The sequence below is a fragment of the Sciurus carolinensis genome, unplaced genomic scaffold (genome assembly GCF_902686445.1).
Source record: "Sciurus carolinensis unplaced genomic scaffold, mSciCar1.2, whole genome shotgun sequence".
NCBI classification, from domain to species: Eukaryota; Metazoa; Chordata; class Mammalia; order Rodentia; family Sciuridae; genus Sciurus; species Sciurus carolinensis.
This window is the reverse complement of record NW_025920173.1, coordinates 901,783-909,335: the sequence shown is the minus strand read 5'-3', so window position 1 is coordinate 909,335 and position 7,553 is coordinate 901,783. Positions and strand designations below refer to the sequence as shown.

The window sequence follows — 7,553 nt, the reverse complement described above, 5'->3', positions numbered from 1 at the left end:
TTTATAATGTAAAATAAAATTTTTTGACTATGGTGTTGGATTTTATGGAATCATAGATTCAGAGGTCCATATAGTTATTTTTCTTTATACACATATGTACCACATTAAAGCTTGGTAATTACCCTATTAAGCAAAATGCTTCCAAACAATGACTTGGTATAATACTCCACCATCCTTACAATGCACAATATTACAAGGCACCTAAGTAAAAATATTTTAATTATGATAAAGACTTTTTACATAAATTTCCATGAGTAATAAATGCCTTCTGTTATTCAACAGTCCTCTCCCTCAAAAAAGAGAAGCATAAGTTAGCCAAGAGTCTTCAAAGGCTTTAAGTGAACCTATATGCTATTGGGATCCCTCCCAGACATGTGTTGTGTTGTGGTGGGAGATTCAAGTCCAAGGAAGTACTATTTGACATGGGGTTTACGTGTGTTTCAAGTGCATGATGCTGTTGTATGGAAAGGCCATCCAAGAATAGTAGGCTGCCTGGCCTGGAAAACTGAAGGAATTGTAAATTGCCCAGTGCTGCTGCAATTGAGGAAACCTTTGTGGCATGACAGGAAAGGTACAATTAAGAGTTTGTCTATGCAGCAGATTTAGGAATCCAGAGCCTAGACCTTTGGCAATTGTTGTATGTGAAGAGGAGTTCTGAAGAGATGTGGGTGAAAGGGAAAGTTTGACTTGGATGAACAATTCCTGCTCACTCAGGTCTGCTAAGGCTTTTTGAGTAACATCAAAAGGATCAAACCCCAAGTCATCCTCTAGTTGTTTATTAGAACCAAAGCCAAATGCTGCTTGCCAGTCTGTAGAGGATGATACTGGGATTTTTTCTGACGTGAAGAGTCTCTGTGACTCTGGTGCCATAGGTCAATCACTATATGTCCATGGGGAACTGGGTAAAGGAGGAAGCCTACTTGGGATAGGGTTGGAATGGCAAAAATTGTCAAGAGAATAATGACTGACTCTGTTACTGCCTCTTCAAATGGGGACCTTGTACTGTGATTGCATGAAGTTGTGGGGATACCTGGATTGGGTTTTGTTAAACCAGGTGGTGTTGAAGGTGTATCACTGTTAGGTTCTGCTGTGAATTACCACAATTTCCTATACTGAGAGAATCTGAAGGTTTATCAATGGGGCTCTGCAGTGGTGTCACTTGGTCCTTATTTTTATCAACTGAACCCATAGATAATTGAATAAAATTGAGATTAACTTATACAATTCTTGAAATAATTTCTGCTCATATTATTGTTGTTTAACATGAGAATTTCCTCTTTTGTGAACTTTCCTGCCTCATATCCCAATTCATGTGGATACATGCAGTCAGGTTTTGGACACTGTATATTCTGTGAGAAGTAACTGCAGTAGTTTTTGTACCTAGAGATGTCTTAAGAGTTCTGCCATCTACCACCACATTGTTGACACACTGTAAAGCTCTTAGAGCATTTTATGACCAGATATAGGTCATATATAAGCATTGGCACTAGGACCCTGTGAGCCTGCATATGATGTGCTATTATTGATGACAAAATTTTGTGTGCTTTACCAAACTTCCCAAATTATTCTAGTTGTTTTAAAACCTCTAGGTCAGCTAGGCACTGGAACAGACTTACAAAAAAGTTGAGGTTTTCTTGCAGGGCACATAAAAAAAAAAACCCACAGTGGAAAGTAATTTTTCTGTATTCTTTCATTTTGTTCTCATTTTTTATCCTTTTCAGTTCTTCCTGTGAGAGTGGTTTATAAACTTCTGAATCTTCTGGATGTGGCTTTCTATGTGCAGGACAAAGACCATTTTCATCAGTGCAACTTCTAGGCCTACAAAATCGACAAATCTGGTAGCCACAGGTAGGTGCAAGGGAAAAAGTTCATATCCTATATCTCAGTGGCTCCATGCAAAGACAGCATTCCACGGGGTCTTCCTTAGCATCAGGATTTTGAGACTCTTCATGTTTATTAAATAAACAGTGACAAAAGTTTATACTAATTTAAGGGACTGAGAGCTAAACTTCAGAAGTTTGAAGACCCACCTGCCTTCCCTCACTTTTTCCTTAGTCAACTCCACTTGCTGCCACGTCCTCACAAGAGACCACTGAACTAGTGTTCAGGAAAACTCTTCAGAACCAGACCGGATTGCTTCAGCAAATCCAACATCCATGGCTGAGAAAGTTTCTGATTTTGGTCGATTCCATAGCCAGACAGATCACCATCTTTCATTAGGGTAAGACTTCCCGTTTTTAATTTTATGAGAAATCTTGTTATTTCCTTAGTGTCTGTATTATAGATTCTAGATTTTCACCACAATATTCAAGGGTTTTGTTTTCTTTATATCCTGACCAATATTTCAAAAAATTCTTTAAAAATTTTTTAAATAGTAGCAATGCTAATGGAGGTGAAATAGTATTCCATTGTGTTTGATTTGCATGACTCTAGTGACTAGTGATGTTGATCATCATTTGTGGTACATATTGGCCTTTGTTATAATGTCTGCTCAAGTGTATGCTAGTTTTTCCAGGCTACCATAACAAAATACTGCAGGCTGTGTGACTTAAGCAATCACTTAATTTTCTTATAGTTCTGGAGTTTGAAAAGTCCAAAATCAACATTGAGACGGTGTTCAGTTTTTGGTGAGGGCTCTCTTCTTGGAGAGTGAGCTTCTGGTGTCTCTGAAAAACTCAGTAATCCTGTTGAATCATGACAACCAAAGATCTTATTTAATCTTCATTGCAACTTTAAAGATCTTACTTCCAAATATATTGTCACATTAGGGAATAGGGCTTGAAGATTTGAAATTTGAGGGGACACAAAGTCCATAAAAAAGTACTCTACCCACATTTGAGTTCTATTTGTTGTTTTGTGGAGGTATAAAAATTTTAAAATATATTCTGGATATTAATCATTTATCAGGTATATGCTTTAATGCACATTTTCTCTTGTGGATTGCCTTCGTATTCTTTGATAGTGCTCTTTGAGACACTAAAGGTTTTCACTTTGATGTAGAATAGTGTATTTCTCTTTGTCCTTTAGTCACTTAACATCCATGTCAACCAGCAAATCAGTGTTGAAGTATCATAGTACTTATAATCTAAGTAACCCCTAACCGCCTAACATTACATCACAAAGGCTATCATTTACCTCTCTTCTTCTCATCACATACGAATTGTGTCGACTCATATCATGAGAGGAAAGATAAGTACAGTACAAGAAGATATTTTGAGATCACATTCACATACCTCTTGTTACAGAATTTTACTTTTATTACAATATTTTGTGTCTTTGGTTTTCATACTCAAGAAATAATTGCTAACTGTATTGTCATGAAGCATTCCCTTGTTTCCTTATAAGAATTTTATAATTTTAGCTCTTATGCTTTTATCCATTTTAAGAATTATATTTAGTATAAGGGAAGGGTCCAACTTTATTCTTTTATTTAGGCACATACAATTTTCCCAGACTATCATAAAGAATGTCCTTCCCCTACTGAATATACTTGGTATCTTTGTTTAAAATAGTATGATCATAGAGTAGTCACTTTTATTCATGAATAGGATGTTCCAAGACCCGTGGATGCCTGGAACTGTGGATAGTAATAAACATTGTAGATACACTGTTTTACCTATTTTTTGCAAAATTTCTATGATAATTTATAAAATAGCCACAGTAAGAGATTACTGATAAAAATAAAAAGTAACAATGATATGGTAAAATAGAACAGTTAGTAACAATATACTATATAAATGTTATGTGAATGTGATTTTCTCTTTCTTGAAATGTCCTCTTAAATCCTTCCTTTCATACAATACTTGTGATGAGATGAATTGAGGTTAGTGACAGTCTTTATTTTAGGCTATGAATAAGTGTGACTTGAACACAAGCACTGTGATGCTGCAATAGTTGATTGGATGGTTGATATGGCTACTAAGTAACTAGGGGACAGAAAATTTATATTATGAACAAAGGGATTCATATCCTTGCATAGATGATATTTTATTATAATACTCACAAGGGCATGCAGTTTAAACCTTGTAAATTGTTGCTGTAATTTTAATACTGATATTCAATATTTTTGTGCCATGTTTGACCTTCGGTAACTGAACCACAGAAAGTGAACCTGGGCAGGGAGGACTACTGTATAAGTGATTATTTCTCAACTTTATATTTAATTCCATTAATTTATATGTCTCCACTGCCCTCTGTGGCTTTTTTTCTTTGGTTTGGTTTTACTTTTTTGTGCTGCTGGGGAGGGAACCTAGAGTCCTTCCTCAAGCTATTCAGCTGGTCTACCAATGAAATTCAATATTGCTCCAATGACTATAACTTTGTATATTTTGAAATCAAGAAACATGAGTTCTCTAAAATTCTTCTTGATCTTCAAGGTTGTTCTCATCATAGGATCCTTTGAAAGTGTGAAATTTAGGAGGAAATGATCTATTTCTGCAAAAAAGAGAAGTGATTGAAATTTTGATAGTTATTATATTGAATCTGTAGATCAGTTTGGGTAGTATCAACATCTTCCATTAATATCTCTCGATTTATATATTTGTATATTCACTTTTGGTTAGCATTTCATCGTAAGAAATGTATTAGTCTTTTGCTGCTTCAGTTAACTTCATACTTAAATGTTTGTTCTTTTTTGATGCCATTGTACTTGAAATTGTTCTTCATACTTAAATGTTTGTTCTTTTTTGATGCCATTGTACTTGAAATTGTTTTCTTAATTTCCATTGTGTGTGCTGCTATATTCCCAGCTCTCCCTTTTATATTTTGGATCATGAAGAGAATTGCTAGTTTTTATGGATTTTAAATAACTTGTTTGTCCATACTGATGTTTATCATTAATTTGATTGTCTTAGTTAAAAGACTAAACATTTTTCCCTCTTCCTTTTTTTTTTTTTTTTTTTTTTGCCATGCTAGGAGTCAGGCCCAGAGTTTTCAGCCTGCTATACTGCAACTATATCCCTAGTCCCCCTTTAGTTTGTTGTTTTTGAAAGCTGATGTTACTTTGTGTCTCCTCTGTTTGGTCCATATATGGAGGTGGCAGGTGTTGTGATCCTTGATAATTGCAAATATACTTCAAAGTGATAAGTTAGATTTTTAAGAAAGGGAACAAAAGAGTAAGAATATAAAAATACTTTTTGTTTTTAATATAAGAAAGAATTTTTAGTATATTCAGATTTGTGCATTTATCACCACTAATTTTAGAACACTGCAAATACCCTATGCTTGTTACTTGAGTGTACCACTTCTCTATCTTCTAATTGAACTTTAGATTCTATAGAATTGTTTGTATGGATTTGTCTGTTTGAATAGTTCATGTGAATGGAATTATATGGTTTGTGACCTTTTATGTCTGTTTTTTCACTTAATATAATAGTGGTTTTTTAGATTATTTTCTTTTTATTCTTACAGACTTCATTTTGATTTATTGTTCACAAATGGAGTACAACTTTTTGTTTCTATGGTTGTAAATAATGTAGATTCATACCATTCTTGTAATCATATGTGTACAAAGCATAGTGACGTCTCTCATTCCACACTTTCATACCTCAACCCCCTCCCCCCCGCATTTCCCTCTACGTAATCCAAAGTTACTTCATTCTTCTCTTCCTCCCAACCCCCCACCAACATTATGTATCAGCATCCACTTAAGTGAAAACTTTTGACCTTTGGTTTTTTGGATTGGTTTATATCACTTAGCATGATAGTCTCCAGTTCCATCCATTTACCTGCAAATACCATAATTTTATTCTTCTTTACAACTGACCAGTATTCCATTATGTATATTTACCACAGTTTATTTATTCATTCACCTACTAAAGGGCATCTAGGTTTGTTCCACAATCTAGCTATTGTGAATTGAGCTGCTTTAAACATTGATATGACTGTGTTACTGTAGTATGCTGATTTTAATTCTTTTGGGTATTAAATGAGGAGTGCACTTATTCTTCCTTTTCACTCAGAAAATTATCTACAGAACATTGGTATTTTTCTTGTATATACTTTGCCTTTCACTTATTTCCAAGGCTCTTACCTTCTTTTTTCTGGATTTCGCTTAAAAGCATTATGCTTCTTCAGGCATACTTGCCCCCCTTGTCAGTTACATAATTTGATGGGTGGATTACTTTTCCATCCTCTCTTCCATGAGAAACACTGAAAAATTCCCTTCTGACCACTCTAGTAGCTACTTTATTATTTCAAATCATTATCTCATCCATATTTGTCACATTTCTGACAAATTTCATTTTTTAAACTATAGTTCATTCTTAAAAGCCCAGATTGTCATCCAGCTGGACTTCCAGGCTGGGAGGCATATTGAAGTTTTGCCAAGTTTGATTTTAAACATTTCATTAACATTTTTGTCAAAATGTCCTAATGCAAGTTGTCTATTGTTTTCTTGGTATAGTTAGAATTCATTCTTTTAACCAATCTTTATCTATACAACAGATCTACAGGGCTGGGGAGATAGCTCAGTTGGTACAGTGCTTGCCTTGCAAGCACAATGCCCTGGGTTCGATCCCCAGCACCACAAAAAAAAAAAAAAATACAGATCTACTAATAACATTTTTTTAAAATTTGTGAATATTCTCTTGAGTGAGGCTGGCTGTGAAATAGCTGTACAGTGATTTGGAAAACTTCATTCCAGGTAACTAAGATCTTTTATAAAATTGCATATGTTCATGGATCGAATCCCTAACACTGGAAAAAAAATCTACCCTCAATATCTATGTGACCAACTGTTTCATATTCCTCATGTGAATGAGATCATACAATAGGTATCTTCCTCTGCCTGGATTATTTCACTTCCCATAATGCTCTAAACAAAATTCCTCAAAGAGTCAAAGCACAGGAAAGAAGTTTAACAGACTGAAAGATAACAAATAATATAGCAAAAAAATTTATAAATTATACATTTAATTAGGAATTAATATATTAAAACATCAAAAAACCCAATAGCAAAAAACAAAAGAAGGGGGGGAAGGGAACCATATATCTAAGTAGACATTTCTTGAAAGAAGGCTTACATATAAGTGGGGCACAGAGTCACATACCTGTAATCCCAGTGGCTCAGGAGGGTGAGGCAGAAGGATTGCAAATTCAAAGCCAGCCTCAGCAACTTGTCAAGGCCTTAAGTAACTTAGGAGTCCCTGACTCTAAATAAAATATAAAAGGTGGGGGATGTGACCCAAGAGTTCAATCCCCAGACCCAGAAGCAAAAGAATAAAGATGTGCAAATAACCAAAAGATGAAATAATGTTCAACATCAGAATCATCATGGAACTGCAAATAAAAACCACAATTTAGAACCACCATCATGAAAACATGTAAATTCCTTAAAAAATTAAATATAGATCTATCACATGATCCAGAAATTCCACTACTGGATATATATCTAAATCAGTATGTCAGAGATATAGTCCATGGTGGAAGGAGTGACTATATAGAGGGAAAAGAGAGATGGGAGGGGTGAGAGGAAGGAAAAATTAACAGAATGAATCAAACACCATTATCCTATATAAGTGTATGATTACACAAATGGTACACCTCTTTCATGT

The 7,553-nt window shown here is 34.7% G+C and overlaps 1 pseudogene; it reads right to left on the bottom strand.

Annotated features, from left to right (window-relative positions):
• Positions 1-334: 334 nt before the first annotated feature.
• LOC124974765 (CCR4-NOT transcription complex subunit 4-like) lies at positions 335-2,158 on the bottom strand (annotated as a pseudogene).
• Positions 2,159-7,553: the final 5,395 nt, after the last annotated feature.